Consider the following 13185-nt stretch of genomic DNA (forward strand, 5'->3'; position numbering starts at 1 on the left):
TATGCAGAGATGTATGCCTGCCCTTCAGAAAAACCTATACTCTGAAATTTAGATCTACTTATATCAGTAGAATATTTTTTATGAAGAGTACAGGAATTGAGACTTTTAAAAGTTTATAAGTAACATCTACGTTTATGAAATGCATCCTAAGCCACAGTATAGTTTCTCCTTTATATTATTTCATGCACTTTGCTTAGCTTCAGAAATGCAGGTAAATATACTGTAACAGTGGACTAATACTTGCTTAGGAGATTATAGAATTCTCAGGTTTACAAGAGGTAGATTGATAGATGCATGCATAGATGAGTAGACTAGGGTGAGAGAAAGGGAAATATATATACATAGCCCAATTGTGAGTGCTTGATGACCTTTTAGGGCAGATGGTTTTCCTTTAGTAAAAGTTGCTATAGTAAAATTTCTTACAGTAAATTGAGATCACTACTAGTGAAACCCATCACCCCATTTACTTCTCAATCTGAGCAGACATGGTACCTTATTTCACTAAGAATGTAGTGGGAAATGAGTCAGATTGTCTGGTCCTTTCATTACATCCACCATCCTAATTTTATCTGTATTTATGTGCTTTGCCTTTCCTCCATTTCTATGAAAACAAATAAGCAGTTCTCTTTGCTCTTATAGCTAGGCCCTCACTAATTCACTGAATCTCACACTTTCTCATTGACATAGAGCCTTCCAGGAGTTCTCTTTGTTTTCTATATAATAAATTACTTCCTCCTTCTGGGATTATTTCTATCAACATATACATGTTCTAATTGCTCGCCATGTCAAAGGGCATGCCTCCCTTTACCTTTTATTCCTGCCAGCTATCATCACATTTCTCTGAGCACTCTTCATAGCCTAGCAACTTGAAAAGTCACGTATACATACTGGCTCACTTGTACCATTTTTTTTTTAACCCTGGCTTATCCAATTTTATTCTTCTTCAGTCTATTGAGACTGTTCTTTACGTTCAACAACGCCTAACACTGTCAGATATATTTTTTTTAATTTTATTTATTTATTCATGAGAGACAGAGAGAGAGAGAGAGAGAGAGAGACAGAGAGAGACAGAGAGAGAGAGACAGAGACACAGGCAGAGGGAGAAGCAGGCTCCTTGCAAGGAGCCCGATGTGGGACTCAATCCTGGGACTCCAGGATCACGCCCTGAGCCGAAGGCAGACACTCAACCGCTGAGCCACCCAGGCTCCCAACACTGTCAGATCGAAACATCTATACTCAGTTCTCATTTTGCTCAACCCGTGAGCTCCATTTGACAAAGTGAATCTGTCACTGCTTCTGAAAGCCTTGGCATCTAGAAGTCAATTTTCCTTTGATTCTTCTCTTATCTCTCTAGTAAGCCCTCCTCATTCTTTTTTGCATGTTTTTCTCCCAGTTCCTGTCCTCCTGATTTCTTTTTTTTTTTTTTTTGTCCTCCTGATTTCTAAGGGCTCATTCTTCTGTCCTCACTTTTTTTTTTTTAAATCCACCCTCATTCCTGATACAGTCCCATAGAGTCACACAAATACCAGTGAATTCTAAATTGATAGCCCCAGCCTTGACCTCTCCATAAAACCAGACTCATAGAGGCACCTGCTTATCTCAGTATTCCTCCCATGGATGACTACAAGGCTTTTCAAACTTCCTTTGGTGATCTGCTCAACTGACACTATTGGATAAATCTTCCTAGGCTACCTTGTATTAAATAATACCCACATTTTTTTCTAACTCATTGTTTTATTTAACAATGCCATAACCATAAACACTTTATTTCTTGTTTGACTTAAACCTGCCCTGCCTCACCAACACAATCTGCTCCAGTAAAGCAGGGGATTTGTTTTCATCCTTATTTCATCCTTATTTTATCCCTAGTGCTTTTTATAGTGAATAGCACATGGTAAGTACTTGATAAATATTTGCTGAATGGGTAAAATAATAACAAAGTATAGAATAAAATCAGTATATAGACTTTCATCAGTGACATTAGCAAAAATGGCAGAAAATGGAGCTCATTCTTCCACAGAAACATGGAAAGAACAAGCAAAAATTATAAAAATCAGTATTGCCAGAACTCTGGAAAAACAGTCAAAGATTTAGAGCAACCAAGGAAATGCTGAAGAAAAAGCCAATTCAAATATGATAGGAGAGCTTTGTGGTGTTTTAATGTAACCCTGCCACATCTCCCCTTCCTGGGATGGTAGCTGTCTTAAAGATGGCCCCTCATGCTCAAAGTGTGATTATCTGGTTCTTGGGGGAAAGAGAGGGGACTTTGTTACCAGGGAATTTTTATATGTCTGTTTTGACCTATCTTGAGGTTCCCTGAAGGATGGATGCACTGCTCACCTTTGCTTCACCTAATTGGGAACATCATTAGAGCAGAAAATCTGTTCTTTGGAAACCTTGAAAAGTAAAGGAACACTCTGTTGCCTGCTAGGAAAAAAAATTAAAGTTTAGTTAAACAATAAACATGCTGAAAGCCTAAACAGAAAAACTGGAGAGAGAATTACTATGCTTAATAAGCGCTTTAAGAAAGCTCCCATGTATAATGGTGGAATCTAGAAAGACATCTTGATGCCCAGGTCAAGTTTCACAATCAGAAAAATTAAGATGATATAAGCTTTCACCTAGGCTGATCTTCACACTTAGGACAAAAAGGATGAACCCTAAGTGTTATGAATGGCCTGGCTGAATGCTAAAGAATTGCCCCAATGTGGTCAATCTGCAAAGACTGGGAGAATTTAGGGGGGAGGGTTGTCCAGGCCTTTAGGAATTTCTCTGTAAAACCACTGGCTGACCAAACACTAAAAGAACAGAGGTCACACATGAAATGAATAAAATCATCTTTTTTTAAAGATTTTATTTATTTATTTATTTGAGAGAAAAGAGAGAGAGAGAGAGAGAAGCACAAGCAGGGGGAGAGGGAGAAGCAGACTCTTTGCCAAGCCAGAGCCTGACATGCGGCTCGATCCCAGAACCCTGGGACCATGAGCTAAGCTGAAGGCCGAAGCTTGACCAACTGAACCACCCAGGCATTACAAGAATAAAATATTTAAAACATAGTTTTGAAGAGTCATTACCTAAGCAACCAGAACCCATATTAAACGACAACAAATCCCAAGGAGGAGGAAGAATCTGATTTTCATAGTACATCACTGTAATATTAAAAACTGTTTTGTTAAAGGTCATGCAAAGAAACAAGACATTGTGGTCCATCCATAGAAAAAAGTAAATAAACAGAAATGGTCCCTGAAAAGCACAGACAATGGACTGACTAGACAAAGCTTTGAATCAGCTCTTCTTAAACATATCTGAGGTAAAAGAAACCATGGAAAAGAAATAAACTAGGAGGGCAGCCCCGGTGGCTCAGCGGTTTAGCGCCACCTTCAGTCCAGGGCATGATCCTGGAGACCGAGGATCGAGTCCCATGTCAGGCTCCCTGCATGGAGCCTGCTTCTCCTCTGTCTCTGCCTCTCTTTCTCTCTCTCCCCGTCTCTCACGAATAAATAAATAAAATCTTAAAAAAAAAAAAGAAACTAAGAGAATGATATTATGAAAAAGTGGATCTTCATTCACTTCTATGATGCCCATTGTGACTCTGGTTTTCTGGAGATAACCATACTTGACAGTGAGTGTCTTCATTTCTTTGAGGGTGAATTCCAAGCCAGGTTGAATGTAAACATTGCTTATTATGAGAAATTTTGTATTATTGTGTGGTTGTCTCCATTCTCCATTCCTAGCCACACTATAAGAATAAACTCATAGACCTGCTTATATACATAAGTTCAGAAAGTTTGTTGGCTATTTATCAGCTCTTAATTGGTTTTTATGACATCTGTCTGCTTAAAAACACAATACTGAATGATGTTCATAATGATGAAGATGACAACTGAAACATCCCAAAACATTTGGAAATTTCCAAATAGTATCCCAATTTTTTTTTTCTCCAAACTCTGCCAATATCAGATTGAGCTCACAGGCAGAGGTCTCATGATTTCGTTCCTACATTTATTCATTAGGGCATACTATGTAATGAATGGACAGAGGACTTTAAAATAGCTACAAGGACATGCTTTCCTTTGAAAAAGCATGTGAAAAAAAAAAAAGAAAAAGCATGTGTTACTTTAAAAAAATTAAAACACCTCTTAGATTATTTAATTCTTTCTTAAGGTGTATAACCTCATTGGTTTACAATATTTAATATCCATCTCCACTTTCTGCTCAGAATGTTGCCAAGAAGAATTAAAAAAAAAACAACACAGAAATGTTATGTAATATTTATTGTTATTAGTGAGACATTAAGTAAACTTGATAAAATCTCAGTTATTTTCAATTTCAAGATTTCATTATTTCTTGGAAGTTATGAATATTGAACTAAAATTTCACGCATCACCAAGAACATTGATTCTTACTATTCAAAAGTATAACTAAAAGTAATGAAATCCTATGGTAAATTTTGGGTCTAGTTGTCTTGGCAAGATCCTTTTATATTCAAATATTATAAGCAAACATGGTATAAAGTATAGATAACCTTACCTCTATCTTGTCTCCTTAGATTGCATAAATGTCAAAATGTGTTTTTAGTAATAAAATCGCTTTTGTAAGTTTAAATGGTATCTTCTAAACTTGATTATTTAAAGATGCATGGTATACTTGAATCAATTCTTACTGTTTTGTGTTCCAAAATTGTTTGCAATGAACCAATCTTTTATTGTAGCATAATAAAAAAAGAGGTGAATTTTCATGAACTATATATACTTAATCAGATTTGTACTTGTGACCTTAAAAATATGAAGTCAACTACATTACTCTTTCAAAACTTTGCAAGGAAATTCATAGAGGTTAAATTTGTAATATGAGGTCTTTTTAATTTTGCTATGAATGATCAAGAATCATAAGTAAAATGTTAATAAAAATGGAAAGTGGGAACTGACTTTGTTCCCTACACAGTTTTCTAACTTGTTTTTTCATCCAAATATGGATATCTTTATCACTAAAATACTCTTATACAGCAGCTTTTATATTTTCTATTACATGGCTGCATCCCAACTGAACCAGTCCCCTGTTTCGGGACAGGTTTTATTTCCAGTTTTACTATTTTAAGCAACTTTGCAGTAAGTATCCTTCTAGCTATATCTAAGTGTATATCCATGATTATTTTAGTTATTTTGCATTTTAAAAAGTGAATTACAGGGCACCTGGGTGGCTCAGTGGTTGAGTGTCTGTCTGCCTTTGGCTCAGGTTGTGAGCTGGGATCCTGGGATCAAGTCCTACATCGGGGTCCCCACAGGGAGCCTGCTTCTCCCTCTGCCTATGTCTCTGCCTCTGTGTGTGTGTGTGTGTGTGTGTGTGTGTCTCATGAATAAATAAATTAAATCTTAAAAAAAAAATGTGGAGAAATATGGAAAATGGGTGCCTGGCTGGCTCAGTCCATAGAGCATGTGACTCTTGATCTTGGGTAAGTTCAAGCCCCACATTGGGCCTATAGCTTATTTTCAAAAAAAGAAAAAAGGGAGTTTTAGAGTCAAATGATTCTTTCAAGTATATATGAAGATTTTAGTGTATGTATAATTTAATCACATACCTAATATTTTATATTGTATTTATTTTTTAGAAATACATTTCTTTGGCTAACTGTATGGTATATCACAAAACAATGATTAATGAAAACTGTAGAGCTTACAAAGACAAATTTGAAGATAAAAAACCTTACCCTAGTTAACCGCATTCTTTTATGGATATTTCTGAAAAAATATGTTGTTACTATAACTGACAAGGTTTGTGGCCTTGTGCAATTTTTTTATCCTGGTATTTCAATTGCCCTAATTATAAGATTGGAAAATTATAGCACTTAACTCATAGGGATTTTTCTGATCATTAAATGAGATGATACAAGCCTAATACCCACAACAGAGACTAGTATATATTAAGTACTCAATAGTTAGTTACTATTAATTACTATGTGTGGTACATTTAGTAATAGCAAGCTTGATAAATTTGCATTTATTAAGGAATAAAGTTAACATTTTGTGGAATTATAAGAATCTTATACTACTGGAGCATATTGAAGAAAGGGAATTTTTCTTTTTCTTTCTTTTACTTTATTAATGGTTTCACAAGTCTCAGCTTTCGTAAAATGTCTGGGTTTTTTTTTTCATGAAATGTCTTTGAATACTGTATGTCTCATTGCAAAGAATAAGAAAAGAATATGGACAACAACACTTGGTATCAAAAGGCAGATGTCATTCTTTTTGAATTTGCCACAGTTACAGAGAGTAAAAACTCATAACTTCTGCAATCTCTAAGTAGCTGTCATAAATACATTGTTTTTCAAAGTATGGCCCCATGATCATTTGATTCCGAATCCCTTAGCTGCTAATTAAAGCTTCTGGTTAAAATAGCTTCCTGAACACCAGCCAAATTGAATGAATCCGACTCTCAGGAGGTAGATCTAACCAGACTCTCTTTTTAGCTAGCTCCATAGGTGATCTTTACACATAGTAAAGTTTGAGAAATTCTAATCTAGTACAACATAAGGAACTGCTATCAATCATTTTGCCTCTTGGCTTTCACAAGAATGAGGATTTTTATTCTTTATTTTACAAATAGTTTTTGATTTCCAACTTGGATCAGTGAAGAAAATGAACAGTGATTACTGGCAGCAATTTTGAAGCTTCAAATGGAGATCCAGACCTGTTGTAGACTGGAAATAAATACCAGAAATCAAAGTTTCTCTTTCTTTTTAAAATAAAACTAAAGGGTTTTGATGTAATTTCTCTTTGTAAAGTGTGATAGACTTCATGGGTTTTATGGTTCCTTATCTAAGAAACACCATTATCCCTTATGACATTTCCAAAGAAACCGTGGGACACTGATATTTTTTTTAAGTAGGCTCCATGCCAATGTGGGGCTGGAACTCACAACCCGAGATCAAGAGTTGCATGTTCTATGGACTCAGTCAGGCTCTTCCAGATTGATTTTTAATAGGGCTGATACCTTCTTTTTTTTCTTAAATATTTTATTTACTTATCTGAGAGAGAGAGAGAGAGAGCACAAGCAGGGAGGGACAGAGGGCGAAGGGGACCTGAGGTGGGGCTCGATCCCAGGAACCTGAGGTCACCTTTGAGCCTAAGTTAGGCACTTAACTGCCTCAGCCACCCAGGTGCCCCGTGGCTGATTGATATTTTTTGAGATAAAATGGTAATCATGCACTTGTAAACCATCATACTATAATTTTTGCAAAAAAAGTGATTAAAAAATGTTATTGTTGTAAGAATATTTAACATAATCCACCTTTTAAACAAAGTTTTAAATGTACAATACATTATTATCACTGAATATAGGTACAATGGGGATCCCTGGGTGGCTCAGCAGTTGAGTGTCTGCCTTTGGCTCAGGGCATGATCCCGGGGTCCAGGAATCGAGTCCCACATTGGGCTCCCTGTGAGGACCCTGCTTCTCCCCCTGCCTATGTCGCTGCCTCTCTCTCTGTGTCTCTCATGAATAAATAAATAAAATCTTAAAAATATATATATATAGGTACAATGTGGTACAGCAGATCTCTAGAGCTTTTTCATCTTACTTAACTGAAATTTTATGTCCATTTATTAGTAACTTCTCATTTCCCCCTTTCTCCAGCCCCTGGGACATTCCTCTCTGATTCTATGAATATATTTTAGAGACCTCATATAAGTAGAATTATGCAATATTTGTCTTCCTATGACTGGCTGATTTCATTTAGCATATATTTTTCAGGTTCATCCACGTTGTCACATATTATGGAATTTCCTTCTTTTAAAAGGCTTTATTATAGTCCATTGTTGTATATACTACATCATTTTTATCCATGCATCATCAATGGGCATTTAAGTTGTTTCCAACTTAATAGTGAATAGTGCCGCAATGAACATAGGAGTGTACACATCTCTTTAAAATTCTGATTTTTATTCTTTTGGATAAATATCCACAAGTGAAATCACTTGATTTAGAAGAGATGTTGATAAATTGATATCACTAAAGGATTTGGATTATTTATTAATGCTGCTATATTGGTGTTCCACAAATATTTATCATATTAATTTTTGTTTTACAGATATCATATTATCTCCAGAAGAAAATACATATATTCTATTGTGATTTAGCTCCAACTTTATGAAATTTACACAATACTGGTGGTTATTCAGATGATAGTGCAAATGGCAATTTTGATGAATTGGATATAAAAAGGCAGCATTTAGGGGCACCTTGGCAGCTCAGTCAGTTAAGTGGGAGACTCTTGATTTGGGCCCAGGTCATGATCTTAGGGTTGTGACATCAAGCCCCAGGTCATGCTCCTTGTTGGTCATGGAGCCTGCTTAAGATTCTCTCTCTGCCCCCCACCCCCCACCCTCCCTCTCTTGCTCTCTCTCTCAAAAAAGGCAACATTTCAATAAGAACATTGAAGGGAAATTGTGTTTTTTAAGATTTTATTTATTTATTTATTTGAGAGAGTGAAAGAACACAAGCGGAGGGGAGGGGCAGAGGGAGAGGAAGAAGGGGACTCCCCACTGAGCGAGCAGCCTAATGCAGGACTTGATCCCAGAACCCTTAGATCATGACCTGAGCTGAAGGCAGATGCTTAGTAGACTGAGCCACCCAGGCGCTCCAGGGAAATTGCTTTGACTAACTGATTTGGTTACTTTTGCATGCTATGCACATACAATATAAGATTCATGATGTTTTTGTGGCGATGAATTTATTTCATGATGTCTTAAATGATGGAATTTATATTCTCAGACGGGGAAAAATATATGTCTTATATGAGTAGAGTATATATGATTGCTAATTTGAAGTTCAAAGAGATAAACAAGTTTAATCATCAGTATCATTAATAATAAATCATAGTCACAGACACGCAAGGAGACTCCTTTTAAATTGAGATGTTAATGACTACTAAGACAATTAGTATCCAGAGGGCAACCTCAAACAGGTGGGTCTGGGAAAAGTATAGGACTTAAGATGCTGGCATTTACCAAGTGATGGAAATCCTAATGAAACAATGCCATGACTGGGTGATACTGTGTCACTTTTAATGTGACTCAGAATGTTTCTTTGTACACTTTTATAACTCTCCTATTCTGTTCCAGTTCTAATCTGCTGTATAAAAAGGCAGCATTTAGGGGCACCTTATTCAAAACTTCTTACCTTCACAGTGAGCACAGCACGGCATGTACCATTGACCTGAGCAGTACGGATGTGGCTTGTTAGTTATCTTGCTTCTCCAAATTGTAGTTGTAGCCTCCATGCATAATCATTCCTCTTCTCTAGGAGGAGTTTTTATATTTATCATCCCAAATGCAGTGACTGTTCACCATTCGCTAAGATCCACAATGGCTGTTTTCTTCTCCCTACAGATTTTTTTTTTTAAGAAAATGGAAGCCTGCTTTTATTGATGCATGCATCGTTGGACCTGCGATTGGAAAGGGCGGTGACGTTAACATGACACTCGTGGTTAACGCAACGGAAACATGAGGGCAGGAGATGGCTTTGCAGGGACACGATGCCTTCATAGGTTAGGGAAACGGACTGCTTGCTGGCTGCCCTTTCATTTCATGTTCTTCACAATCTCCTCTCTCTTTTTGATGAAGGCCTTCAGCTCGGGGATGGCTTCTGCTATCATCTCTTCAAAAGGGGAGATCTTGCCAATGCCTAGATTCTTCTCGATGCCCTTTTTCCCCAGCAGTAACGGTGTGGAGAAATAGGCACAGTCTGCTTCCTGGGATTTAACAAAGGAATATTCGACAGCCCCTTCCTTGCCGTTCATTGCATCCACAAGGGAGAAGACAAACAGGGCTCCAGCGGACGCCGTGGACAGGGTGGCAGAGCCTGCTCCAGCTTTGGCCTTCACCACCTCCGTGCGGGCCTCCGGGATCTGCCCAGTGACGGCTGTCAGCTGGTCCTGGGGAAGGTCCGCCTTGGGAGCGCACTGAGGGATCAGGGGGATGGTGGTCTTCCCGGCATGACCGCCAATGACAGGAACACTGACTCGTGCGGGATCCAAACCCTTTAGTTCTGCAATGAAAGTGTTGGCCCTGACAATGTCCAGGGTCGTGACCCCGAAGATTTTATTGGGGTCCTAAGCTCCGTGTTTCTTGAAAACCTCCGTTGCAGTTGGGATGGTGGAGTTGACCGGATTTGAAATGACACAGATCATGGCCTCGGGGCAATGCTGGGCGCAGGCAGCCGTCAGGGTGGCCCCAATGAGGCAGTGGGGTTGAACAGGTCATCCCGGGTCATGCCTGGTTCTCTCGGGACTCCGGCTGGAGTAACCACCACATGGCAGCCTTTGAGGCACCCCGGCAGCTGCTCAGGTCCGAGGTGGCCTTTCACGGTTGCTCTGGTCTCGGCGTGGCTCAGATCTGCGGCCACTCGGGTGTATGAGCAACATCGCAGAGGGTCAGGCGGCTCACTAAGGGGCTGTACCTGAGAAGAAGCCAGGGGCCGCCCAATTCCTCTGGAAGCCCCAAGCACAGCTGCTTTAGCATTGCTCTGGGCCGAGGTGCTGAAGCTGCGGCGGCGAGCGGCGCCGGTGGGGCGGGCGAGCGCGGAGGGCATGGTTGGTTGGAGCCCGCGGGAACCGAAGAGCAGGCGCAGGAGCCAGCGGCAGGCAGGTGACACCAACCTTCTCCCTACAGATTGAGGCTATTGTTCTGTGCTGGATCTAGAGGAGTATGTTGGTAGACTTTCTTGTCCTCCCCTTGTGGCTGTGGCTTCCCTCCCACAGGCCTGCATCACAGTGGATATTTCTCTAGGGTCTGTCCAGTCTTTCCGTGAGAGCCTTTTGGGTTTTGTTGGAAAAGGACATGTAAGAGTATACGGACTCCTCCAATTTCCGATGTCAGTTTCAGGGGTTTTGCATTGTCTCACCAGGCCATGTTTGATCTTCACCAATTGCCATTGATTCCACCTCAATTCTTCTTAGCAGTGTCTATGTCTAACCCAGGCGAGTGCATGTTCTTTCATTCTCCCTGCAGTGTCATGATCTTCCTTTAGATTTGGGGCCATTGACCTCAACTCTGGTAGTTCAAGAAAAGCCATATAATTTAAACTTGGTGTAACTCTTTTTTTTTTTTTTTTTTTATTGTTGGGGGGAAAGCAGCACTCCTTTCAACACACTAAAACCCAGGACAGATGGAAGCCAAAACCATTATTTATATAGTTTTAATTATTTTAGCAAGTGGAGTGAAAAATCTACATTTCTAACAGTGCCTTTGACAATGATGTCACTTGTTTTTATACTTACAGTATTCTTACTTGGGTTAAAAAATACAGCTTGTATAAATATTTCATAACTACTAAATTATTTTCAGGATGTTTCAGAAACATTTCAAAATGTTTTCTTTTTATTTCTAGAAGATAAGTGATTGTATAGTTTCCATAGAGATGAAATTTAAAATTTATAATACCCAGTCATCTGATCAAAGTGATATAATAAAGCCTAGATATTGCTCTGTTGGAGTCTGAACAGTAATGTTGCTTTTATTTTCTGTACTCCTCTTTTTTCCAAATTAAAAATGTAAAGCAAAGAATTTCAGTCTAAAATGAGGCCATTGAGAACAAAAATGTATAAATTTCTTGCACACCTTTTTTTCACAAATGTTTTGGCACAAGGTCTAGGATGTTGTAGATGATGGTAGACATGTTCTACACCCTTTATTCATTTAGCTTCATGATTACTTATTTAGTTAAATGTGAAGTCTTTATCTAGACTATGTTGGATTATAGTACTAGAAACAGTAATGGCGATGTTCTGAAAGAGATTGTGTAGTAGGAATTGAATCATTTTATGAAGAATTCAAACACAGTGAGAAATTTTTATCTACAAATGTCCTTAAGAAAATTGATATAACTGTACAGCTATGTATTACATAAATTTTATATAGCTTAGTGGCCATTATTTACTTAGTAGATCACTGGAGATTATCTGTAGGATTTTCCCTTTCAAGTGGAATCATCTGTTGATATTTTAATTTTACTTACATATTTTTATTTTTCTGTACCTCATCAACGTTCCATTCAAACCAAGGGTCCCTTTATCGTTGTTGTCCTGTGAGCCACTTTTTCTCTTTGTACATTCTGTTTTCTCCTATCCACTGCGACAGATAATTAGAAAAGGACTCCATTACCCGTTATACTGGAAATACAATGGAATGTGAATTCAATGTGATGGAGTGATGCATGCGATGTCAGGGCATTAATTTCTTAAGGACTGATAGGACAAGATCAGTGACATGATGTTATCACTTTTATCGAACTAATTTCCAATTTAATACTTTAAGACACTAAAGTTAAGTATAATGAGAAGAGCTTATATATTTTCCTCAGCCACTCTAACCCTCTGAAATTACATCTAACTGTATGTTTTTTATTTCACATACTTTTGTTGGTCCAGAGTGTTCAATATCCACCTGTAAATTTTAGAAATAAAAATAAATTTATTTGATATTATATTACAAATGTGCTACATATTGCAAATACACATAGATTTCAGCATGCTTACAATTTTGCAGTTTAGGTGAATATACAATTATTCATATCATAAAAACAGCATAATAAATTTCAAGAGCTCTTATCTATATTATAAGTTCTCTTTCCCCACAGAAATCGATTTATATTTTCTGTGTATCTGACTTAAAAAAGTATAATCTTTGGCATATTTATGAGGAATATAAATTTTCCTATTTATTTGGACTCTAGTGCACATGGCCCTAGAATATTCTAGAGCTCATGAGGAAAAATATTAATACTATGGTTTAGTGTAATTACTTTCTGTATGGATAAATTATATTTTATTTTTGCAAGATCACTGATAGCTTTTCCTTCATCTACATAGAAAAATATACATATATTCTATAAATGCTTAATTTAATACTTAAGCTTATTTTTGAGATAGTTACAATTATATTTATCTTCCACAATTAAAGACTTACTAACCTGTTTAGTTTATAAATGGACAAGGAATTCAGAAAATGAAAATTTAAAATATTTAATTGTTAGTTTAAATATACATTAGTAAGGGGTATTTGAATAAGTAGTTTGAGTAAGGAATTGTTTGAATAGGAAAAATATTTAAAGCATAAAAACAAACAGAACATTTGTTATAGTGTCACACTAATTTTTGCAAAATTATAGAGATTGTTATTGTCCCAATGG

General features: G+C 37.5%; 1 long non-coding RNA gene and 1 pseudogene across 1 annotated transcript in view; one reads left to right on the forward strand and one right to left on the reverse strand.

Moving 5' to 3' along the window:
* The window catches only part of LOC140627173 (uncharacterized), a 150197-nt gene that overhangs the window by 67015 nt on the left and 69997 nt on the right, over positions 1-13185 (forward strand). The window lies entirely within an intron of this gene.
* LOC140627171 (malate dehydrogenase, mitochondrial-like) lies at positions 9461-10587 on the reverse strand (annotated as a pseudogene).

Source organism: Canis lupus, chromosome X (assembly GCF_048164855.1).
Source record: "Canis lupus baileyi chromosome X, mCanLup2.hap1, whole genome shotgun sequence".
In the NCBI taxonomy this organism is placed as follows: domain Eukaryota; kingdom Metazoa; phylum Chordata; class Mammalia; order Carnivora; family Canidae; genus Canis; species Canis lupus.